General features: G+C 38.1%; 1 protein-coding gene across 4 annotated transcripts in view; it reads left to right on the forward strand.

Annotated features, from left to right (window-relative positions):
- LRRC4C (leucine rich repeat containing 4C) overlaps positions 1–26,937 on the forward strand; it is a 166,246-nt gene that overhangs the window by 135,834 nt on the left and 3,475 nt on the right. For 2 of the 4 annotated variants that reach the window (XM_049647842.1, XM_049647853.1), the window contains exons 2-3: positions 6,498–6,549; positions 6,801–6,867. The exons of 1 other annotated variant lie outside the window; for it this stretch is intronic. The gene's annotated coding sequence lies outside the window, so the exon portion shown is untranslated. Of the gene's footprint in view, positions 1–6,497; positions 6,550–6,788; positions 6,868–26,937 lie in introns of those variants that run through there. One more of the 4 variants, XM_049647860.1, reaches the window with a different exon arrangement.

The raw sequence follows: 26,937 nt of genomic DNA on the forward strand, positions 1-26,937 counted from the left end.
TATCCACTTGGGCCCTAAATGCAGTGGCAAATGTTCTTATGGGAGACAACCCATAGGAAAGACATATGGAAAAGAGAGGAAGGCCATCGGAGGCAGAGATCAGAGTTACGTGTCCACAAAACAAAGAAAATCTGGAGCCACTGGGGCTGGAAACAGCAAGGAAGAATTCTCCCCTAAAGTCTTTGGAGAGTCCTGCTTGCATCTCAGTTTTAGGCCTCTGACCTCCATAAGTGGGAAAGAATCAATTTCTGTTGTTTTAAGCCATCGGGGTGCAATACTTGTTGTGGAGACCAAAGGAAACAAACACACTCTCCATCCACATCTCCTACTCTTATGCTTGCCTACTTTATTCCTACCAGAGTAGCCTCTTTCTCCCCCTTGCTATTCTTTAAGTATAACATGCTTCTTGTGTTTGTATGTTTGTCCTGCTGCAACAAAACCCCACAGACCAGGTAGCTTATAAGGAACAGAAATGTATTTCTCATAGTTCTGGAGGAATGAAATCAGATATAGGGAGTCAGCATGGCCCTCTTCCAGGTTGCAGACTCTCATGTCTTCATGTGGAAGAAGGAGCAACAGAGATTTCTGAAGTCTCTTTTTTTAAAGGTACCAATTCCATTCAGGAGCACTTCATCCTAATGACTTAAGTACTTCCCAAAGGCCCACCCCCTAATACCATCTCATTCAGCATTGGAATTTAACATATGAATTCAAGGCGGGGGACACAAACATTTAGCCCTCAGCACTCCCTCAAACTTGGAGCCTCTATATTAGCTGCCTTCTCTACCTGCAGTGGTTTCTTCTAGATCTTTCTATGTCTAGTTCTTTCTTGTCATTATTTAAGTTAAGTGTTTGTTTTCTTTTAAGTTTATTTATTTATTTTGAGAGAGAGAGAGAACAGGGGAGGGGCAGAAAGAGACAGAGAGAGAGAGAGAGAGAGAGAGAGAGAGAGAGAGAATCCAAAGCAGGCTCTGCACCACTAGCACAGACTCCCATGCGGGGCTCAAACTCACCAACCATGAGATCATTACCTGAGCCAAAACTAGGAATCAAACACTTAATCTACTGAGCCACCCAGGCACCATAACTGTTTCTTTTGCAGAGGGATATTACTAGACCAAATCAATGTAATATTTCCCTTCAGTAATTCCCTATCTTGTCACTCTTTTATTTTCATTTCAATACTTATCTCTACCTGATCTTTTCTGGTTTGTTATCTGTCTAACCCCTAAGGGGGGATGCTCTGTGAAGTGAGAGTTTCTCACTGTCTGACTCATTTCAGAATTCGGAGTCTAGAGTAGTCCCAGATATTCAGTAAGCATTTAATTAATGTTGAATGAGATATATAACAGAAGGCTATCAATTCTGATGAGGATTAAGGTGATATGCTGGATATCTAGCACTTTAAGAAACAAGCCAGGTCCTTGGTCATTGAGGTCCTGGGATCTGGGTTATGTTATACTACCAAAGACTTAGACTTACAGAAGAGGACAGGAATCTCATAAGAGATCACAGATACATATGGAGGCATGGTCTTGGGGCTCAATTGGTACAATTTCCCAAAGTGGTGTATAGAGTATAAGCTATTAGAGCGTAAGATCAGAGCTAAATCTGGAACAACAATGTCATGAGGTGGAGTGTGAGAATAAAGCTACAGAAGATGGCCAGGATTTGTTCTGCCTGTAGCTGGAGTCCATTGCCCACTATTAACTGGAAAGTGGGACTCACAACATTGGGAAAAGTCAGGCACGGGCAATAGGAGACAAAGACCATGACTCTCAATCGCTCTGGTGAAAAGAAAACTTGGCTTTCTAATAATCTAGATGCAATTTTTAGGGAACTGATCTAGGGGACTAGATCCTTCCAAACAGGGCCAGCTTCAAATTAGGCTTAAGTCTGAATGCAATAATTTAAAATGATTCCATATGATCTCAATGGTACTACAGCATTGTAACCTAAAAGAGGCCATATACAAAGGTAGGCTGACACTGAGTATCCACGTTATCTAGGTATGAGGGTGGGGAGGGAAGAATATCCCTGGTGATGCCATTATTTAGCCTTTTTTCTACCTTACCAGCTGTTTAAGAAGCTTAATGAGGACATCCTAATCCAACTCACAAGTTAAGGAATGCATATCATCGGAGGATAAAGAATGTCATCTGAGAATAAAGTAAACCAAGAAGGACTACTGTGTAATCAGGAGGTCTTGGAAGCTATTCTGTTAGAATCACCATCTTAGTGAATTTTCCACAGGTGGGAAAGTAATCTAGTGCAGTATCCTTGGAGGGTCTTTGTGATTTCTCATAACATTAGCTTAATGACAGCAGCCAGAGACCCGTGAAATCCTATTTGGAGGCATGCAGCCATTTTAGAGTTCCCAGAGATAAGGTCTGTTGACATATCCCCTCACCGGGTAAAGCTTGTCCTGTAGAAGTTACTTTAGCATTTTTCATTGCCTCTGACTTTCCCAGAGGTTCTCTGTTGTTACTGTTAGCTGTATATTTTGAAAACAAAAAAACAATCAGGTTGAAAAAAAGGCCTCCTGTATGTTTGTGTCTGTGGGAGTAAATGTGGAATAAAATATATATAATGCATGGTGGTTGATATTTTGTGTCATTTATCTTCACTTGTGATGAGGAATGGAATAAGTCACTCATGACTGTGCCAGTCCTGATCCATTCTTCATCTGTACACTCATGAAGATGAATGCCACATTTACACAGACCACAGTAGCATGTGTCCTTTCAGACCATAGATTTAGATCGGATAGAGCAGGAGGTTGACTTGGTGCTGTTATTTGAAAATCAAGGACACTTTTGTTGTATCCTCCCCTATTCCCACACATCCTGATCTCCAGTGTTAAACTAGGATACCACTAGCAGCGAAAGAGATATTTAAGTGGCATATAAAATATTTATATATTATTTATATATATAAAATGTTTGTATAATATATAAAGTATATTTTATATTTTATATGCATGTCTCTACTTCAGATACTCAGTTCCCTTTAATTTAAAATTTTTATTTTTTGTGTATTCCCAACACAGTGTTCTACAGTAGCAGTTGATTAATAGGATGTCTTGGTTCTCACATGGTGATAAGTGGTACAATCAAGAAAATACTATGAAAAAATGATATGTATGTGGTTAATTCTCTCTTTGGGCAAGTCAGATGACAAAGGAGCAAGTCAGAATAGAACTATTGAGAATTAATAATATTTGAGCAGCTTTATTAAGAAAAACCAGCATGGACGCCTCAGTTTTCCATGATGTATGAATGGCTGTCCTATTGGATTTTAAGGCTATGGCAGAGCAAGTGTCCTGTCTGCTCTATGCTTGCGTACCCTGCTATAGGTAATCAATAGAAAATGAACCTTTTATAACTCAGTACTGAGTGTCCTTATTCTGGTTTTGTTTGTAATTACTGTTCCACAGATTGACTATCTGAAGTTAGGAGACTTTGCATTGAAATAAAATTATTGGCTCTTTTTCCCTTGATTGGTACATGAAAGTTTATATAAACAGAAGTAAACTGAAAGGATGTCCATGAATTCCAGAAATTTGATTGACAAATTGTACATTTCCAAAATCACTGTCCCTCTTTGGAAACTTAGCTTGAACCATAAGAAATTGCTGATACCAATAGTTTTTGATTTAGAATATGGAAAGTTTATGATTTTACATACTGATGAATGTTATAATTCTATAATTTTATATACTGATGGATTGTGTGATTCAGATTCAGCGTGTACGTTCAGTTGGTTCTTTCTGTATATAACCAAGTAAGCTATTTAATTCACTTATCCAAGAAACATTTATTAAGCATATACTGTATGGCAGTTACTGGGCTATACATGCACATAAAATGGAATATAGTGCCAATCTCAACAGAGCATGTTGTCTAAAGATGCAGAAAGACACATGATAGGCAAGTACATCATGGATGGCTAACACAGTAGTTGATAATTGCTCAATAAATGTTCTTTTTATTATTCCCATATTGTGCAATGTGTTTTAAAAAAAGCACAAAAAAGTAGGTTCCTACAAATTTAGAGAACCTTGTAATGATTAATGGCTTAAGTACCTCTTTCCCTTCCTTAGCTTGTTCACGTTGAAAGACTATATATTAGGCAGAGCACTAGCTTAGATTTCTAAACACTTAACTTCTTGTGTAACAGTTATCATATATTAGTCTTGTCCCCTTGAAACTTGATCACATTACTTAACTTCCTTATACACTTTAACATTCTCATCTGCAAAATGGAAAAGTATAACCTATTTCTGCCTACCTCCCATAATTATGAGGGTCAGACGGGATAATATATATGAGGAAATTATCTAATCTGTAATGTATAATATAAGGGGTCCGATAGGACCCCTCCATGTGTGAGATAAAACTGAAGAAGCACACAAAGAGAAGCAGAGACACCAGATATTGGACCAGGCTATAGGAATCACTGAATTATACAGATAGAAAATGGACTAGGATGTAGCAGTGGAAGTGAAGAAAAGTGACAAGATTCTTAATATACAGGATTTCCAATGTGTAGGCAATAGAGTGTCAAGGTGATAGGGTGTAGAGGTAACAGGATGCAGTAGTGAGTATGAAGTGAAACAATGGAGATTTAGGGGGACTTTGGTCTGAGCTGCTCAGAGGATGATCCCCGGAATGGTGCTTGGCATATCTACCGGTAGGAGCTTAAAATTTTTTGTTGAATGAATGCATGAACGACTGGAGTTGCTATTAGAAAATTATTGGGAATGAATGTCGAGTTGGAATCAAGAGTGTTATTTTAGACAGATTGACTTACGATGCCTCCATTGGAGGTCTCAAGTTAGCAGTTATATGTATAAGTCTGTACTACAGGCTGGAGGTATATGTTTGTCGATAGCATTTAAAGCCACCATGGGATCACTTGGAGAATGAGTATAGACAAAGAATAGGTCCACTAACTGAGTTCTGGTGCACTCCAGGGTTTCATAGGCCAAGAGATAAGGCACAACTAGTGATGGAGGCAGAGCAGATTAACCAATGAGGTAGAAGGAGAATTGAGAGTGTGGTTTCCCAGCAGCCAAGTGCAGACAATGTTTCAGAAAAGACAGGGTGGTCACTATGTCAAATACTGCTAATTCTTGTCTAATATGAGAACTGAGAATTGGCTACTTATTTAACAATTAACATGAGTTTTCTCCTCCCACCTTTTCTTTGCCCCCCTACACACACTGATTGTTACCCACCTCCTTGCTTTCACATTTTCATAAACCCCTGACCTGTTAACTTGTCACTCACATTTCATGATGTGTCCTATCTGAAGTTCTTGCAACCATGAGACTTGGGGAAAGTTTCTATACAATTGAGTTACATGTCTTTTAAAACCAATAACAGAAAATCCACAGATCATCTCTGAAATAAAATTTCATTATAGTCAGTTGTACTTATGTAATAAGAATAATATTCACTAGCGGTATGTTGCTTTGAAGTTTGAGAAGTACATTTACTTGCATTATCTGTTCCAAACAAAACCATCTTAACACAGTAAAGTGCCCCACTTTGAAGCTTACACCATCAGACTATGACACCTGCTAACACCTCCTTGTAGGAGTCCCCAGCAGACCCACACTTCACTCCTCCTCATTCCTTGAAGATTTTAACACCTGCCTCCCTGCTGTTCTTTCCAATCCTACTCTTGATAGAATCTTGGTGATTTCAATATCCATGTCAGTCCCTTGATCTTGATTACTAATTGTGTGGGCTTTTCCCATCTGTACTTGCCCAGGGTTTCCGCTTTGTATAGTTCACACCAACTGTGTCTAAGCTTTGGCTGTAAAGACCTGTGTTTGTGGGAATTAAAGATTCTTTAGTTTTCTTGACGATGCTTTGCAAAATGCCAGCTCTACCTTTTCACATTTCTTTGCTCCAAGTCCTGTGTGGCCCTCAATCTCAGATTCTAATTTGCAATCTGCCATTGCTGTAGGAATGTTGGGAGGGGATGGGCAGGAGGAGGAGATGTTAATATCTCTCTTGTTTTCGGGGTGTGGAAAAAGAAATAACTGGAGTTGACAGCTGATGTCTCTATCAAAGTCTTAACATCCCATTCGACTTTAGTAATTCAGTGTGTTCTGTTTTACTATTTCCTGTCCATCCTCAAAGTGTATTCTCTCATTTTATCTTAAGGGGCAGTTTTGATAAAGACTGGATCTGAGAGAACATGTGACTTGTTGAAGGGCGTGCATTGGATGAGTCAGAACCAAGTGTAGACGGCAGGTCTTCTGACTCCAAACAGCATTTTTTCATGGGCCTTAAAAAATGCATTGTTCAAAATGGCCAGTGGTTAAAATAGCTGCCTTGGCCCTCTGCCCAGGAGAATGTTAAAATACAGTGGCAATTCAATAAATATTGTCACCAGTGTCGTCTGTGGCGATGGTGGTGGCAGCAGATCCAGAAATGTGCTGAATTGTTCTAATGGATGCTTTCTTATTTTTTTATTTTTTTTAGATTGGCAAACACGTTGCCTGTTTACAGCATAGAGACCACAATGGAGAGCTAGGTGGGTGATGATTCATGCTAAATCTTCCCCACAATATGCTGAACACTACAACAGCAGCTAATGTGAAGCGGCTCATTATACACTGTCGAATCCAATAACAGCAGCGACTGGCTTTGCTAGCACGAGCAACTTGTGGGAAGCCCAGTTACTGCAAACCACTACTGGATTTCAAAAAACAGGCTGCAGCATAGTAGAAAAGACATATTCACTGAGTCATATTTGCAAATTTCTTGTATGTTTCTCTTTGCCAGCTTAGAAACAGCCTTCATGTTCCCAGCCTGACACCAGAGATGACTCTCCTTGGGATCCACTTCTCTTGTGAGTGCCTCCTCCTTTAGTTATGTTTTATGGACTAAAGATTTTATAAGGGTAGGGGTGGCTCATAGACAAATCTGGAAATGTGGTTCCCCTATAGAAATATTCCCAAAGCTCCCTCTCCACCCCATCTTCCACCAGCCAGTCATCCCGTACACACAAACACGTTTACCTTCTGCAGTACAGCATCCATAGGAAGCATTTCTATACACAGAGAAATCGTGAGGCAGCAGGCAGGAACACTGACTCCTTGCTGTATGACTTATGACAATGTGTCTTTTTGTCTCCATTTAATTGTAATCTTCTGGAAGGCAGAATCCGGGATTTATTGATCTATTTAGTTTAATGCCTATGAGCCGTAGTTCTCCTTCCCTAAATATTTATCAGTAAAATTAATGCATTCCTTTCTAAAAAATCCATAATTAAGCTAGGGACTAGGATTTAATCTTCTTGCCTCCCTTGTCCCTAGCACAGTGCCTGATATACAGTAGTTAGAAACTACATGTCCATTTAGTGAGGGAACAAGGGTATGAGTGAGTTCATCAATCACCTGGTTCCCTGTGGCCAGATGAAAGGCTAAGCAAACCTTTTCCAACCATCAGGGACAGAGAAGTGATGGCTTCCAGTCTCATTCTTCTTTGGGCCACCAGGAGTAATGCCCTGAAAGTGGTTGTTTATTTTGGAAGGCAAAAGCTAATCTGAAGCGATTTTCTTTATTTTTATATTCAAATATCTATAAAATAGAAAAACACCAGAGACCTATTCATTGCTCACAAATGATCTATGGGGTAATAATGTGCTTGCTTTTCCAGCTGGGCTGCACTTTGGTGCTATCCTGGGTTTAATTGAAAATATGCTGTGACCTTGGTTTTGTTCACTGGGCATGGGGGGTGTATAATTGGCATGAGGCCTCTGAAGAACTCCCTTTTAATGAATGTCATTTGGCTAATTTGGGGTTTGCCTGCGGGAAATAATGTATGAAAACAAGATGCATTTTATTTGCATGCAATTCACATGAAGGTAATGGTTTAAAAAAATTTTTGTTAAGTTTTTATTTTGCCATACCTATTCTTTGAATTCTAAATGCTATCAGTATGATAACAGTATTGTCCCTAACAGTCTCATGTTTCATCATAATTAAATAAACAGCTTGTGAATTGCAGTCCAAAAAATGTCTGTGTTCCACTCTTAACTTAAGGGGTTTCCATAGAAACTGTGGGCAGCAAGTTTAACTGACATTCATTGGACTTGATGCTACATGTAGTGTTGCTATCTGTGTTTTCCCGTTACTGTGTGTGTACATCTCTTTCTCTTCCTTTAACCCTGGAAACCCTCTCCTGTTTGGTCTTCCTCTGGTCTCCCCCTTGGTTTCTTCCTCCTCCTGCTCCTCCTCCCCCTTCTCTTATTAGCAATGAGGAAGTAATTTGGACTCAGTTAGATTTAACAAATGCAATAATACTAAAATGAGCTCTGATACTTAAGTGTAATTGTGTTATTAGCTGGAAATGTTTTTCTTCAAAAACAAAAGAATTGAGAGTGAAGTTTACCAAGGAAGCACATGCTGGTAAGAAGAAACCCTTGACTGCGAGTTGGAAGTAAGCAGGCTTTATATCATGGGCCACATTTCCACCCCAGCTGTGGCTTTTCCTTGATTTAGGCAGCGCAAACTGATGTTTCTTTCTCCTCAGTCCTGATTTGCAGTCTTCTAACTGGAGCATGAAATCATTGTGCTGATCACATTCCTAGAGAAGGGAGTTTATTTAGGAAAGGAAAAAACATACTATATATTGTGTACCTACTGTGTGCCAGATATTTTTCTAGGTACTTGCATTTAGCTTGTCTTCATTAATCCCACAAAATTCATTGCCAGGCAATGTGCTGGAAGGAAAAATGGATCCAGGCTGAAGTTTAGATCCCACAGCCAGGTGGTGGTAAAACCTTGATTATAGTTCTCAGATGCTCTGTCTTGGCATGTCAAAGGCAAAATGAATATAAGCACTTCTAAGAAACGTTTTAAGAAACTTCTAAGAAACGTTTCATTAGGATTAGTTTTAACTTTTTTCAATGTTTATTTATTTTTGAGAGAGAGACAGAGTGGGCACAAGGAAAGGGCAGAGAGAGACAGAGACACAGAATCTGAAGCAAGCTCCAGGCTCTGAGCTGTCAGCCCAGAGCCCAATGTGGGGCTCCAGCCCAAGAGCCTTGAGATCATGACCTGAGCCAAAATCGGACACGTACCAGACTGAGTCACCCAGGCGGCCCTGGGATTAGTTTTAATAATCCAGCCAGTACACCGTGGGAGTGGTGTTTTTCTTCATCCCTTTAGAAATGAGGAAAATGAGTTGCCAAAAGAGTAAATTGCTTATCCAAAGCAACATAGCTAGCAAAGAGTATATATCCATACTCTGGATGGTTATGGTTAAAGGGGAATATTAAGACAGACCTGAGATCAGTGGCTAATTGCGTGATTTGTGGTGAGCAACAGGAAGCATCTATTTCGTGCAGCTGTTATGAGAATTAAGTAAAAATTGGGTATGTGAAGTAGGCAGAGTATCTGCCACACAGAAAGCTGTGGTTTTTACTCTTTCTGTCTCCCTCCTCCCTCCCCTTTCTGATTGATTTTATTTTTAGTTTGGATTCAAAGTAAAAAAATGACTGGTCTCCACAAAGTCTACCTAATATTTATAGTTGAAAATTTTTTTTAATGCTTATTTATTTTTGGGAGAGAGACAGCAGCTGAGTGGGGAGGGGCAGAGAGAGAAGGAGACACAGAATCTGAAGCAGGCTCCAGGCTCTGAGATGTCAGCACAGAGCCCGATGCAGGACTTGAACTCACCAACTGTGAGATCATGACCTGAGCTGAAGTCTGGATGCTTAACCGACTGAGCCACCCAGGTGCCCCCGTATTTATAGTTTTAGAAGTTACAAGCCATCTCACAATTCATAAACTATCTAAAGTTGCCCTGATAATGAGAAGGGAAAGACAAAAAATATCACATCCACTTTACAGGTGAGGGAAAATGAGATTCAGAATTATTGACCACATCTCCATATAGTGAAAGAGAAAATGGAGTTTTTACCTAGGTCTCTGGGATTCCTTTTAAAATTAAAACTCTCAGAGTCTATTATTATAGATTTGGGTTCTATGTTCATGGGTTTTAAAGCTTCAGCCCAGCAGATTTTAATTCATCTTTCCCATGAATGGTAAGAGGAAGACACTTAGCAGGAAGAGGGGAAAAGAAGTAAGGAGAGGGTAGTTACAAAGTTTCTTTCTTACAGACCTGTTGTTTAGTCATTCTCCAAGAGAAATGAGGAAACACAGTTCTTAATCCCAGGGACAGAAGAGGCACTGATTTTGCACAGCAGTAGGCTTTGGTGGGTGGGGTCAGGTGGGGTGGGGAGAAAAGACTGATGGGAAGCCAAGAGGGTAAACAGCTTGGATAAGAGTGTGATGGGACATGATTGCTGGAGAACATAATTGTTACCCACCACCCCACACACGTGGACATGCATATATACACAAGATTAATCAGAATGAACATTGCTTTAATACATAAGTGTTGTAAAACTTCGAAGAGGTCATACTAAGAGAGAAGAGCTTAGCTCTGCCATTTTTAGCTGTAGTGTGCCTATCTACACTTGCTTTATTTTGAGAATATTCAGTGTTGTCTTTGAAAGGATCCTTTTAAGCTCCTTTCTCCATTTTGTGTTAGTTTATTTAAATCTAAATAAGAGAGGGGCACCTGCGTGGCTCAGTCGGTTAAGCGGCCGACTTTGGCTCAGGTCATGATCTCGCGGTCCGTGAGTTTGAGCCCCGAGTCAGGCTCTGTGCTGACCGCTCAGAGCCTGGAGCCTGTTTCGGATTCTGTGTCTCTTTCTCTCTCTGCCCCTCCCCTGCTCATGCTCTGTCTCTCTCTGTCTCAAAAATAAATAAATGTTAAAAAAATTAATAAAAAAAAAATAAATCTAAATAAGAGAATCCCTGAAGCCACTTAGGTGTACACACAGAGACTGTAGTATGGCACTAAGTGCTGAAAACATGCGAGCAAGTAAAGGCACCACGGACAACCCCGCTGTGTTGTGGAACTGCCTCTTTTGCTCAGGACTCCTCACATATGTTATGTGACACATGGAACCATTGCCAACTGAGTACAACTGAATCTCTTTCTTATTTCTGAGATGAAAGATAGTTTAGAAAGCTGACCTTGCAAAGCAGGGCCAGCAAACTTTTTCTGTAGAGGGTCAGTGAGTAAGTATTTTGGGCTATGTGAGCCTTATATTCTATCACAATGACACAATGTGGCACTTAATATGAAAGCAGCCATAGATAATACATACATGAATAGATGTGGAAGTATTCCAATAAAACTTTATTGACAAAAACAGGTGTCAAGCCAGATTTTGCCCATGGGCAATAATTTTCCAACTACTGATCTTAGAATTTTGCCTACATCTCTATCCACCTTCCATTTCTGCTCACAGGGCAGTTGGAGCTTAAAATACGGGACTGGAGAATGTAGGATTGACAATGATATAATTTATCCTCACTTTTTTGGATTTTGCTTTTTGTTACACTTATTTTTGATTAAACTTCATCTTTCTAGTATTCCTTTGTCATGGAAAGAGCAGGTATTCATTCTGTCTTCACTTTACAGAAGGGTAGAGAAAGTTTAAGTTTGCATTAGTGTCACCCAGCATCTTTGATATCCATAGTAGAATCTGTCACCCTTGTGTTTTTTCATTTGGATTATTCTTTCTAAGATGCATCCTTTAAAGAATAAAGAAAGATAGTAGGAAAAGTAACCAAGAAGTAATTTTCATTACAAACCAAGGAAAAACTAGTTAACTAATGACTTAAATAGGGACATGCACTGGCTTCCCTTTCTTATTCCATTAAAATACCATAGGGGATGCAGTTCCTTATTGCTTTTCATGTATATTCCTGATTTTTTCCCCTGGTATGTTTTTGGAAATGATGCGCTGTAAGCAAATAAATACCAGATAATATTGGGAGTTCTTATTTTGCACAGAACTGTGTTAACTGAAGCTTGTTCATATTGGAACTGAGTCGTCATTTTGCAAGGTTCCATGGTAACTGAAAGCAAATCTGTTATAAGATAATGTGCAAAGAAGAGGACTTGGTTCCAATATGCATGACCTATGTTTAACACGGCACCAAACAAAATGAGGACTGCCTTAAGTAAATAAGTAAGAATCCAATTTCCAAATGTCTGCATCTGCCATATAATTCCCTCTTTTGTGGCCATTAGGGAGAAACAAAGAAATCACTGATTACAGTCATTCCCATTATCTGACATGCCATCACCAAGGTTTCCTCATTATGCAATGTTAACAGTGTTGAGGTTACTTGAAACCAACTGCAGTTCCAATTAGAAGGCCATCCCTGCTATCTGCATTCTGATTAAATGACGTTGCCTGGAAATCACAGAAAGAGTCTACTCTGCTTCCTCCCCTTGCTCAGATCTCATAAACACAGACTCAATTAAAGAGAGTTTCCTTATCAGGTTTTTGTGGGTCATTTTGGTGAATTTATTAAAGTCTTGAGTCATGCTGAAAACTGGAAGGTGGGGGCTCTGAGATCTGCAGCAGGAGCCAGGACTTGATGGATGGGACTTGCTCTGATGTTTCAGGGAGTCTGAAATATACGGAAGTCAGAGCAGCCAATCATGGGTCAGGAATCAAAGAAGCTGGTGAAATAGGAAGGGAGTCTCGGTAAAGATTGCTGAGCAGAGATGTGAAGGTCATAATGTCGCGTCAGCCTATATTTTAGCGAAAAAGCAGAGCCTAGTCCAGGCCCTCATTCTTCTATTCCTCAATTATTGAAATAATTTCTTAGTAGGTGTTCAGAGCATTCAGTGTACTGTATCCCATCCATGCTCTATACAGTGCAAATTTGCTTTTCCTTAGATACTCTTCCCATTATATTATTCCCTTCCAACACAAGGAGAAAAGCCAAGTCCCTACAACCCACCTGATGACTTCATACAAAATCTAAATTTCTTTGGTCTATTTTTCACAATCTGGCATTATTTTACTTACCCTACCTTCTCTCCCACTGGTTTTTAGTATAGATTCTTCACAGGAGTCATCTTGTGCCTCTCTGCCCTACATTCATGTTCACTTACACACATTTCCCACCAACCACATGCCTCTTCTCCAACAAACTCTCTCCCTTCTCTCTCTTTTTCTTCCATCTGTTATTGTGTCCTCCTTAAACACACTGTGCCTTTTTCTCTAGCACTTTCTGCTGTATTAAAATCCCTTTTTATTACTACTTATGAATCCCACTATACTGTGAGATACCTGATGAACAATGGGAGACATTTGTCCTGAGTGTCAACAGCTGAGAACTGTACTTATCCAAATCCACATCTACTAAAACCCGTGCCCTCATAGCCTTCATTGACTGTCCAAACCTTACTGGGTCCCTCTGAACACCAGACTACTTCTAATTATCCACATAACCACCTATATACTCACTCAGTATAACACTTTGGCATTGGTTCATGACTTTGTTGTTTGTGTTAGGCTTGTCTCAGCACAGTGTTTCAAATGATCAGTGATGGGGAGTTACTGAGTGGAAGGGGTTCTCTCACAGGTAAAGGTCAGGTAGTGTTGGTGAACATACTTGGAATTCTGTATTATTAGCACTGAAATGACTTTAAGATTCTCTTTCCCAGATCCTACTATGAAATGAATCCGAAACACCATTAGCATTTTGGCTGGGGAGATATATATGTGTGTGTATATGTTTGGTTACTGTCTAGGAAATTTGGGTTTTGTAGTGTTTAATAATAAACAGGGAAGAAAGTACATGATAAAATATTGGAAGATGATTTTAAAATCAGAATGGCTCTCTATATGTGGTAGTTATTCTCTGCAGATTCCCTTGGATGGTAATTTAAATTGCATTACTCATTACAAAAATCTATATGCCTTTTGGATGCTATTGTTGGTTTGTTTGTTTTCAACCTATGAAGGTAATGATGACCTTGCACAGGGCATTTCCTAAGGATTAATGAGTGGTTGAGGGTTAATGGCTATCAACTCCTCCTAGCTAGTCATCAATCCAAAGGAAGCATGGGAAGCAAGGTCATTAACTGCATTACCATCTTTCTGAAATCAAATCCTTCTCTACCTGCCTTGCCAAGGGCTTATGTTTAAGATGGACTTGTTAGGTTTTCAAAAGTTTCTGTAGTTACTTGCCCTGTCATTAACCTGGATGTAAAAATATTTAAATATTAATGTAGATAAAAATATATAAAAGAATAATCATTAGCTTCTGTGGACTGATAGAAGAATGTCATGAGGAGGAAAATACTTTTCCATACTTCAAATAAACATAATTTAAAATGTTGAGCCTCTTTTATCTGCTTTCTTTTTATTCCCTTTTTCAAACTGAAAGCCTAGCATCATCCTGTTGTGCATCCTGAGAGTCTAAAACATTGTCCAATTTCTGCAGTTTAACCTCATTCAGAAACAGATTTTGTGTGTATGTGGGAGCGGGATTCTTGTTGGAGGTTTGGATGTATTAGTTGTAATGGAATATTAAATTTTTTACAGTTGATCTTCACTAATATTAATAAGCATGATATTTCCTCTTTTGGCATCAGTCAGAATTACCCCCAAATATTCTAAGAGATAGATAAACATTAAAAATTTAGTTATATCTCCTCAGTGCATTTTCCTTTGAGAAATAACCTATGGCCAGATGAAGGACAGTTCTGGATCAGAGAAGTCCCCATTTCATCATGTAGCATCCTGATTCTTACATTAACACAAATTCCTTTAAAACTCATATGGAGTGAAAATTTCACCTGAATACCAGTGTTAATGCATGTGGTAAGGATCATTGTCACCAGAGAAGACTGCATTCCAAGACCTTTCCCAATGGATATTGGTCTTGAAGAATTTCTCAAGATGTGGGACTGGTCCTTAGTTTTATACTCCCAGAAATTTGATTTTGGTAGCTCTTCATGAGAAAGTTGTAGTCACACTTATAAACACATAAGAAATGAATATAGAGAGCAGAGTGCCAATTTGTTAAATTTTAGCTAAAACTATAACAGACACTTCAAGTAGTTCAGTCTGTCAAATCTTTTTATGTAGAACTTAAACTTTTTTGGAGTCATAAATCTCTTTGAGAATATGATGATAAAACCAATGAATAATCTTCCTATAAAAATATACAGTTTCCACATTTATACAAAAATTTGCATATAATTTAAAGAGATTCATAAATGGTTTGAAGTCCATTTGTGAGCTTCTTAGGAACACTTGGATTGAACTATGCATTTTCATGGAAAAACATTATAATTAAATAAGGTGGTTGATGAGAAATCAAACTAAAAAAAAGTTAATTGTATAATTCAAATTGCTTTAGCATCAGATTATAATTGCCTGATATATCAATCATTCTCCATAATTGGACTTCAGCTGTCACCAGGACTAGACAAATAACAATAACCATAATACAACAAATGTTCATACAGTATTGGCTGTGTACCAGGCACTGTTCTAAATCTTTCTTTATATAGTAACTCATGTATCTTCACAATAATAGAGTATATAAATCAGAGTATCCAACCTCTAGGCAGTTTCACAGATGGATAGATACAACACACATTTTTATCTCTGATTTTTTTTCAAATCTCATCTTCCATTAGCCTTCATTTAGCTATGTAAGTAGTTGATAAGTACCAACCTTTTCTTGAGCTTCTTTCTCTTTCTTTCATTTGTTCTTTCATTCTTTCTTTCTCTCTCTCTTTTGCCCTGTCTTTACTTCTTTCATTTAGTACATGTATCTATAGATATATAGGTAGGTAGGTAGATAGATAGATAGATAGATAGATAATTATAGTATATACACTGTGGTATGTACTCTGGATGTAATATTTAGGATACATACAGCTTATTGCTGTTGAAGAGAAATCTTTAGTATGTTGTTTTCAATCACCCATTTACAGGCTGATTTTGGGTAATCCTTTTTTCTCAATGTTAATTTATTTATACATTTTTATGTGTATGGGGGGACAAGGAGTAATTATTGAACCCCTCCCCCTCTTTATCTTTTATACTAAGTTATATGCCATTTTATTTATTTATTTATTTGTTCTCATACAGGTGTTGTCAGTGGACCTTGATTTGTTATTTGTTGTTATAAAATTAGCTTATCATCCTGGCTCCTGACTATGAATTAAAATGTGGGCTACATTCAGTAATGCAATTCAACAAATATTTTCTGCGTTCCTAAACATCATCTAGTTTCTGTCTTTAAGAAGTTTATGATAAATAAGTTGAATACATACCCAAACATTTAGATTCAAACACAGATTTGATAAATGTCATAGTCTTAGCATTACAGACACTTCTGGAAAGATGGATTACTACCAGCCAGTAAGACCAATGAAGGTCAAATAGAAATGATCATTGTAAAATTGGCTCTGAAATTGGGTACAATTTTGAAAGAAAACCCAGAGTAGGACATTCCTGGCCATGGGAAAAACAGGAGCAAGGCTCTGAAGAGGAAAAGTAGGAGGCATATTTTTAGAATCAGGAACAGACTGCAGCCTAGACTGTATTATGGAGAACAGTAGGAGATAAGACTGGGAAAGCAGTATGGCGCAGCATCATGGAGTGTCTTACGGGTCACACTAAGGCAGTAGTTTACAAGACGGCAAATTTACCCTCCAGGGGACATTTGGCAATGTCTGGAGATGCTAGATCATTACAACTGGGGGTGCTACTGGCATCTAGTGGGTAGAGGCAGTAAGGGATTTAGGTTTTATTCTCTAAGCAAATGGGAACTATGGGTGGGTTATGTTTTCTTGAACTGTGATTGCCAAGGTTCCTGTGGCTTCTTACACTAAATCTGTAAAAGTGTTACTGTGTAGATCAGCCCCAGAAAAAGTATGAGAAGAAAAGGCCAGTTTTGGAGATAAAGAATAACATGTATTGATCATTTCTTGGCCCCTAAACCTAAGAAAAGAGAAAGAACTAAAGGAAAAGGAAAGAAGTGAGGTTTTCATACATTGATAGGCTCCAGACTTAAAAATATTAGTGCAAAGGAGAGTGCAGGCATTGGGATAAGCAGGCACATTTCTGATCATTGGAATGGTCTGATTTCATTTCCTGAAGAGTAAAATATCAAGCAGTATATGGAGTTTGAGGTTTTAAGCTTTTTTCTTTGGTTATGCATTTCACAAAACCAACAGAGCAAACATCTATCATAAAAATACAAACATATCCCTGAACACCTCAAATCCCACCCTTTAATTTGAGAAACAAGTCAGCCATCTATATTTCATTTCTTCATAAATAATAAATGTCAAGAAGTGAATATGATCAAAAGGATTCATAAACAGCCAGAAACTTCATGCCAGGCATGTTTATCCCCCTTGCATCATGTGAGACTACACAAGCAGGAAAAAACAAATTAATTTTATTTTTAGTCTTGCCAAGTCATTGGCTATATTTCTAGTTCTGCTTTTCTAACATGAAGTAGATTTGACTTTTTGTAGCTAAGACAAAGTTGGAGCTGTGACCGCCTACCCTAATCCCTTGCCTATTCCATCTTTAGAATCCAAAGGAATCCTCCTTTAGATTGTAACAGAAGAATTAAGAGATATTTTTCACCCATGGATTTTCTAATTAACGATTCAAATGAGTTCTAGAAGCAGAAATGTGGTGATCAAGAAGCTCTTCCATTTTGAAGGAGATTTGAAGATTACTTGACTTTCTGCCATACAAATTCTTGTTCTCTGCTCTAAGTGGTCTCATCCAATGGAGTGACCTGGAAAATGAGTCAAACCTCCCTACTTCTGAAGTACATGTAGGTGCTATGTGAAGAAGCATACCAGGAAATCAACTTATATATTACCTACATTAGAATTTTCAAGGCAATCGTGTTATTTTAGGCACATACAGCAGAGGGCATTGTTTGGCCAAACTTAAACAGGGCTGCTTTGACAAGAATAGATAAATAAAGAAATAGGGAAGCCTTCCCCTGCAAAGAAACAAACAAAAACAAACATAAAAAAAGAGAGTGAGGAAACAATGCAATGGCTTTTATATTGCGTTGTGCTCCCTAGCTTTTCTTTGTAGGAAGAACTTCTTTGAAAATCATTGAAAACAAGACAGGCATCATTTCAGAAATTGATGAAATTCCTACTATGTGAGTTGGGTTCTACTAGATGCTAGGGATCAATTAGTGAATGTGACATCATTTAGATTCTCAATGAATTTGTAGCCTTAACTATCTACAGGCTGCTTCTGTGTACTTAAACACCAGATCATTCATTTCTTCATTCATTCATACACTTAACAAATACTTGATGCACATTATTCCAAGTGGAAACCACTGAATAGGACAGAGAAGTCTCTGTTCCATGGAACTTAACATTCCACTCAGACGAGACAAGCAGTAAGAAAATAAGCATCTAAGTATATGAGAAAAATATCAATGAGAAGTATTATAATGGAAATTAAATATGGTGACGTGATTAACTTTGACAAGGTGCTTCTCTAGGCTGGTGGTCAAGAAAACACTTCTAAGAAGGAAAACTTTAAGGGATGTTCTTAAGGACAAGGAAAACCAACCATGCAAAAAACAAAGGACATGTGTTTCAGGCAGCAGGGACCCTACTGCAAAGGTCCTGAGGGAGGAGCAAGCTTGGAGCATTTGAGGAACAATGGAAGAGAGAAAGGAGACGCAGAAAAGTTGAAAGGTATGAGATGCAGGCAGGTACCAGAACATCATGATTTGGGGACCAAAACAGTTTGCAATTTTGCTCTAAAAAGATACGGAGCTAATAGCATTTCAACTGAAGAATTTTAAAAATTCATTTTAAATGCTGTCTGTAGCATTAATTGTAGTGAGGAAATTGCAAAAATAGAGAAACTGGTAAGAGGGTATTTTAGTGGCTCAAGTTAGAAATGGAGATGATTTGACCTAGAGAGGTACAAGGAGGAAAAGTAGATGGATCCAGTTGTATTTTAGTAATAGAGTCAGATGAATAGTGTTGGGCGGGTTATAAATATTTTTTTTTTAAGTCAAGGAAGATTCTTACATTTTTGCATTGAGCCAGTGGGTGTGTGGCCGTGGCATTTTTTGGAGGTGAGAGGTAAGTTTGGGGATTTGTTTTTAGTATATGCTATGGCATTTAATTCATGTAATCCTCTCAGTGTCAATTTAGTAATGTTTACTGTCACTCCAACTCAGAAAGGTGCAACTCAGAGGGAGACGGTTTGCCATAAATCAAATAGTCAGTAGTACTAAGCCAACCCTCCAAACCTCCTCATTTCATTCTTGATCTGTTTTTTTGTTCCTCTAGGTTTTGCTAATATAAGTCTCTGGGTCTTTCTGTACTTCAGCATTGTTTCAAGTTGGAAAGTGTAATATGTCATTAGGGAACCAAAATTGAATGTGTGTTTAGTTGTCCTTTGTGTACAATTTACAGAGTAGACATGAGCAGCACCAGAGGTCAGAGATGCTTCTCTTGTGCACATCAGAGTTTCCAAAATGATATCTTGTTCTCTGTGTACAATGTTATTTTTTAACCTGACCACATACAGAAGCTAATTTTGCCCTCATTAGTATTTCATACTCTGGATTTCAACTAGGGCTGATTAATTTCAACCTGTACGTATCTCAGTAGTCAGATCATCAGATGGAAGATTGAAGATCAGTTTCGTTCAGTTTTAGAGTAATGCTAGGGATGTCGATTATTAAAGTCATAGGACTTTTCTATCAACTATTCCTCTCTCCAATTTCTTTTACACACAAGGACAGATCGTTCTAAAACAGTGCTCTCTCATCAACCCTTTCCCACATAAAGGGATGGCAGTTTCTTCCTAAATCTCATTATTGAAATGAATCCAAACTTCTACCAGACTTGTCTGTAACATAAGCCCTCTCCTTCTAGCAAGTCAGTTTCCTTTCATTTCATGCTCCTACTCCTCTGTTTTTACAAGTAATCTCTTACCTCTTCCACGACCACCCTGCCTCAATGCAAGTTTATGTATGTTAAAGACTTACATAAAGTCACAAATCCTCTTCTGAAAACTTTCTCTGATTATGACTTCTGACAATGCTTTATGACACTTAAATACTGAATTTGTTGATTTGTATTAGTACCTAAAATACATACAGGTACACTTTTTATTTTTTTATATGTATCTATACATTTGTATTATAGCTTCAACAAGATTATAACGTTATAGAAGGCCTGGACAATTTCATTCTGATAATCCTGATTATACTGTCCAAATGATAGCAACATGTCGGCCACAAGCTTTTAGTTTTCATTTTATTTTTTTTCTTTGATTTGCTTTTTTAAATACATAGTTCTCTCTACTCACTGTTTCTTCTCATCTAATAATTTTGTCATGCTGTCACCTCTAAACACCAAATATATGTATTCTTTTACTATAAACCAGATAAGTCTTCTAGAAAAATGGCAGTGTAGACCCAGGTATCATCATCATCATCATCATCTTCTTCTTCTTCTTCCTTTTCAATCTCAGTTTCTTACAATTTTCTAGAAACATTGCCAGGTCAGTGTGTTCAGCGAAAGAACCTCCTGTTGACTTGACAGGTTGAGTCCCTGGGTTACAGCCATTTAAATGTTGTATCATTTCCGTTACATTTGCCTAGATAGAGGGTCAGCCCTAGGCATAGTCACAAAAATTTTCTTCTCCCTGAAAATCTGCAGAGCCACATGCTCCTGTATAGGAGTAGAGAAAACTCAACAGATTTGGAAAGCTGGGTTGCAGATGGGAAATAATGAACTAATTAGAAAATATTTGTAAAATAATTTTGACTTGGGAGAGATAGCTACTTTTGACAGTGGTATTATTTAAGGTGTTGTTTTTCCTTCTCCAATGTATTCTATCACTCTTTAAAATTTAGAGTTATTTGGGGGCGCCTGGCTGGCTCAGTTGGTTATGCATCTGACTCTTGGTTTCGGCTCAGGTCACAATCTCATGGTTTGTGGGTTCCAGCCCCACATCGGGCTCTGCTCTGACACCACGGAGCCTGCTTGGGATTCTCTCTCTCTTCCTCCCTCTCTGCCCCTCCCCTGCTCGCTCTCTCAAAATAAATAAATAAATAAATAATAATAATAATAATAAAATTTAGAGTTATCCAGAGAAATGATGGCAATAGAATGCCTTCTTAGCATGATAGGGATGAGCCTCACCTCCTTTCTGATAAGCAAATCTTGTTACCTCAGCTTACTTTGTTTCCTTTGGTAAGTCTCAAATTTATAATGAATGATTTATAAGAAATCAGAATTTTTCACTTGTCTTTTCTTTGCTATTGGTTTCAGAAAGGAGAGATATCAAGAGAAAAAGAGAGGGAGAGAGAGGCAGGGGGAGAGAGGGGAGGAGAAAGGAGAATGAATATATAAGTATCAAGATAGGTTTGGCGGTAAGTAACCAGAAAAAAAGTTAACAGTTTATACTGTGAGAAATTGATTATTTTATATAATAAGAAAATACAGAGGAAAGATAGTAACAGGATTCATTAGTTCAGCTGCCCATCACAAATATCAAGAATATAAATTCTTCCCCTCTTTCCATTTTTCTTCCTTGGCATAATAGCTTTGTCCTCAGGCTTCCTTGTTTCTTGGCCACAAGATGGCTTCAGCAACTCTAGGCATCTTGTACTCACAACAATATCCAAAAACAGAATGAAGAACTATTTCTTCCCTATATATTTTTCTTAGTAGTGGGAGAAAAAAAATTCCCAGAACCCCCTCAGCTGACTTCATCTTACATCTCATTGGCCAAATTGTGTCACCTGTCCAGACCTAACGAGTCTCTGGCAACAGAAATCGTACAACCAACATTTGTTTAGATAAACTATAGTCCAAAATTTAACCCTGGGAGCTAAGAATGTTTTTGAATTTTTACATAGTTAGAAAAAGTGTTAAGAATAATATTTTGACATATGTGAAAATGATACAAAATTCAAATGTCAGTGCTCATAAAGAGTTTAATCAGAACACACCCGTTTCCATTCATTCCCCTTTTCTCTATAACTACTTTCAGGCTTTAATGGCAGAGTAGAGTAGTTGCAAGAGGAGACCATATAGCCTGCAAGGCCTAAAATATTTACTATCTGGCTCTTTACAGAAAAAAATTGTCTAGCCTTAGCTTAAACCAAATTCTCTTTACCTACCAGTCCTGGGTCAGTGTCTCTCAAAACAGATAATATAGTTTTGTAACTTTTCTAAGAAGTAAGTGAAGTTTCCTGCACAAAATTTTCTAGGTAAGGGATTAGGATGCTGGGTAGGCAACAAATGTGAAGAAAGAGAAAGCAAGGTTCAAGCACAGTTAAATGAATCCTTAGTGCTATAAAAAAGCTGACTCCCCAAATATTACCAGCACAACCTGTTGAAAAGACAGAGCGAGTTTATTGCTTACTATGTTAAGGGAGATCACTATCTTCCAAGAGTTTGGGAGTATCTATGAGTAGACTGGTGAAAAATAGACCAGAATTTATGGGGAATTGGGAGTCTGATTCAAGAAAATTTTTCAGTGCGGGAAGTTGATTAGGACTGAGTAAGAATTATGGTACTGCAATCCAGGATGGGTGAAAACAATGGTGAGGCAAGAGATTCAAAGAATCTTAGAGGCACACTGCTATTAAATGCTTTCCATGAAAGAACTTATGGATCTATGGAACTATGGATCTTTGGATCTTTGTCCTAGAAGGACAGTGAAACCATTTGCTTCGACAAGAAAGTCCCCCCATAAAGGATAGAGATGCTAATAAAGATAATGGAAGAGCAAAGTCGTGTTTATGTCAGTAGGAAGGAAGATACGGTTTGGAGGTCTCAGTATCCAGGCTGAGTGTGGGGAAATGGTTTTGGTTCTCGGCATTTGCGGGGGGGCTTGTTAAAGATACATATGGCTGTGAGTGTGTGGCCTGTGAGGGAAAGTTGGTTGTAGCTAATAAATTCATCTTTCTTTCACCTGGCTTCCAAACTAGTTCCAATATGTAAACAGTTTCTGCTAACTGAGCAATGATACTGTGCTGACTAAAGCACCCCCTGTGTCTCAGTGCACAGCAGCATGGGTAGGGAAAGAAGAAAGGTCTGTTGACAAAGTCAGAATATCCTCTGGGACAAGGCTAAAAGTATTATCATTGAATTCCAAACCCAAACAGATCCATTTGTAAATAAATGCTGTCAGAGGACATTGTAATGGATAGCACGTACTTTTAAATTGATTTCTTTTTAATGGGATAAAAACATCTTATGAGAGAGATGTTGAAACATGGCTTTTAATGTAAAGTAACGTAATTTAGATTTTAAAATAGAAAACCTTTTGTTGATAGCAGTTTATTTGATTCAGTGCATGTACCAAGCGTTATTTTCTATGGGTTATAAATTAGCTTTGAACCAGCTATAATTCATAAATCGTTACTTATGACTGATTGATAGGAAATCTCATTAATAGCAATAGCAAAAAGACCTTGAAGTAAGCAAGAAGTAGAAAATAAAACAGCCTGGGGATTGGAAAAGGAGAGACACATGCACTCTAGAATTAAGAGAAAGGTGTTGTATTTGCATATGAAAGCATGCTTCTGATCATTATAATTGATCCTTTCCATAACTTTGAATAATAGATATTAGTGTTATTCTTATTTATATAAGAGGAAAAAACTGAGTGTCCCATCACTTTATTTTTATTTTCAGTATGTTTTAAATATTTATTATATATTGCTTATTATGAGCTGGTAACTTTACATACATATATACATTAATATATATTAATTTACATATATATGTATATATTTACATGTATATACATTAATAATGTGAGTGCCAACAAAAACCTTTTGAGTAGATAACAGTGGTGTCCCCCTTTTACAGATGGGGAAAGTGAAGTAAGAGACGTAAAGTAACTTTCTCAGTTGTAGAGTCCTACAAGTTTAAGCAGGCATTTAACTTTAGGAAGTCTACCAGAGCCTTCTCCCTTGATTACAGGACATGGATGCCTTTGCTGTTTCTTATTTTAATGAAAAAAAGGTTAACAAATGGTTTGTCTTAAGCAAAAGGCTTACCTTCTTCACTTCTGTACTATTTCTGGTCAATAAGTTATTTCAACCTGTATTGCCAGAGACCCTAGGATTCTAAGAGTCATAGGGTGGGAGGTGGGAGGTAAAATAGAGGAGCAGGACCCTGGGACCCTCACCTAAAAACACCGGTTAGGAACACCTGAGTGGCTCAGTTAAGCGTCTGATTCTTGGTTTTGGCTTAGGTCATGATCTCACGGTTCGTGGGTTCAAGTCCCTTGTTGGACTCTGCACTGAGTGCTGAGCCTGATTGAGATTCTGTCTGTCTCTCGCTGCTCTTCCCCCTCTCGTGCTGTCTCTGTTTCTCTCAAAATAAGTAAATAAATAAAAATTTTTAAAAACACCAATTAATGTATCAGAGATTTTATGTTCTATTTTTTAATGCCCAATTACCTTAAAACGTGTGGAGCGTATGTAAAACTATACCAAATCATATGAATAAAAAGTTTTCAGTGGCCATGATCACTGGAAATTTAAGTAGGATTCTGTTTAAAATGGAAATCTACAAGGGTTTTGAAGGTCATGTTTAAATTTACAATAAAAAATAACTCCTTCTCTAACTCAGGGTGAAAAACCTATCAAACACATCATTGTCACAGTATAAATGGGACAATAGAATAGACCTGTAAAGCCATCAACAAGATTAATAAGATGAGCAGAGCCCTGCTATTTAGTGATTAGTTGTTTTAAATGTAGACTTTATTATTATTTTGGTATGATGGGACAAACAAATCAGGAGACAATTGTCATTGAAGAGATATATTTTTTACTCCTAGTTCCCAAGAGGAGGGAGCATGCCATGCCACACAGGGGCCACACAAGGAAGCAGCAGGGTCACCAGGGGGTAGAAAGAACAAGGGAAAATCTGAGCAAGAGTCTTTATCATGGTTTTTGAGAGAAAGCAAGAGAAGGCAGAGGAAGCAGGCTTGCATTTGACTAGTATAAATAATTTCAGTGGATTCTGGGACCTAGGGGCTGTCCCGAGGTGCCTGATTCTAGCTCTGGAATCATTGGGGCAGAGGGAGAGTGGCCCAAATATAAGAGCCCTGGGAGATCCTGATAAATGAGGTGGTTTGGGGCATAGGCTTCAGGTTGATTGGTTTGAATATGAAAGGCAGGCTTGTGGTCAAGTCCTTTACTATCCCTAGAAATTGCCTAGCCCTTGGAGAAGTCTCTCTGGAACAACAAAGCCCTGCATATCAAAACATCAGAAAATACAGACCATTAGAAAGTCGTGATTAATATACTGGTACCTATCCCAACGCATACACAAAGAGTTGTTAATTAGGTATTAACTGTTTCTGTGCGTTTGCAACAGCCATTATTTAGTGCCTACAGTGTGCTAGGTACTGTGTTGGCAGTGGGATGAGAAAAAACCATCAGACATGGCCTCTGTCCTCATGGTGTTGTAGGCTAGTGGGGAAAATAGACCCAGGGGCTGATGATCATGTGCTAGATGGTGTGAAAGATCAGTCTAGAGCTGCAACAGCCCTGAGGAAAGAAGTCTCTCTCCCAGGCCCTCCATTCTCCTGCCACAGGGAACTTTTCACTGTTCCCTGGATGTATGAGCATCTTTTATGTGTCCTTATCTTGGTTCAAGCTGGTCCTTGGCTAAAATGCTTTTCTTTCCCTTTTTTTTTTTTTTTTACATCAACTTCTATAAAACCTAGATCAGATGATCTTCTTCTTCGAAAATCCTCTGATTTACCAGCACAGATTGAGCTGATCTGGTATCAGTGCCCTTGTGCCAGTGTGGCCTGGTCTCATACCAATGAACATATATTATTGTACTTCATCTGTTTGCCTATCTGTCTCATGCTTTGAATCATAACTACCTCAGGCATAAGGATTATATTCTTCATCTTTATATGCCCAGTACTCGACAAGATGTCTGTAAGAGCAACAACAAAAATGGTAACGATAGTAATAACAGTAACAATAATAATAATATTTAACACTACTGAGTTTTTACAACGTGGGAAACATTATTCTGAGCCCTTTATCTGCATTAACCAATTTTATCCTCACAACACCACCAAGGGAGTGTGTAATATTGTTACTGCTATTTTGCAAGTGAGGAGAATGTGTCATGGAAAGAAGATAAGTAACTTGTCCAAGGTGACACATAGTAAGTACTAAATCAGTGCCGTTTTGAATTGGAATGTAGTGATCCACCATCACTTTCGTCATTTGTTTGTTTCCAAGAGATTTATAGAAGAAATCCTGTTTATTGAGATGAGACATTTGGAAGAAGTCATTACACGGGTGCCCAGTTCATAGTAAGCCAGCTGAGTGGGACGTACACTGGGTAGCCCAAGATCCTTTAAAATTCCTCCTTGTGCTGGAAGAAATGCAGAAAGCGAGTTATTTTATTTCCCTTCACCCAAATCTACTTAAAATCAGTCAGAGTAAGGACCCAAGATAAAAAATATTTTTTTTATATTCAGGTATTCTCTGTACTTAAAAATTAGATATCATAGGAATGACTTAATTTGTATTATGTCTGCCTATAGGTATCAGTTAGCTATCTTATAATGAGTTTCAGTTTAGGAGAATCTTCAAAAGTTTATGTACATTTGCATGTACCGCTGTTTCAGTATCTCTTCACAGGTACTATAAGTCAGGTTGCCAGGGTTTACAGATGAGGTCACCCCTGCCCAAAACAGTATTTTAAAGAAATTAATTGGGAAAAAATATTTTGCCTTGCCATCATTCTCCCAGAAGCTCTTGCATGAAGTATTTGAGACCATATGCTCTAGGACCAATCGGATATGTGTGTGCACCCTGGTTCTGTACTTACTAACCTTGTGACTTCATGCATGTTACTTTCCCTATGATTAAATTTCTCCCTCAGAGGAGTACTGTAAGGGCAGAAAGGATCAGGACACACAACCTTTGCAATTGAAAAGGGCCCCATTCTTTGGAGGACCCATGCTTGGCTAATGCTCTGTTGTTATGGATTTGAAATT

The sequence above is a fragment of the Panthera uncia genome, chromosome D1, assembly GCF_023721935.1.
Source record: "Panthera uncia isolate 11264 chromosome D1, Puncia_PCG_1.0, whole genome shotgun sequence".
NCBI lineage: Eukaryota > Metazoa > Chordata > Mammalia > Carnivora > Felidae > Panthera > Panthera uncia.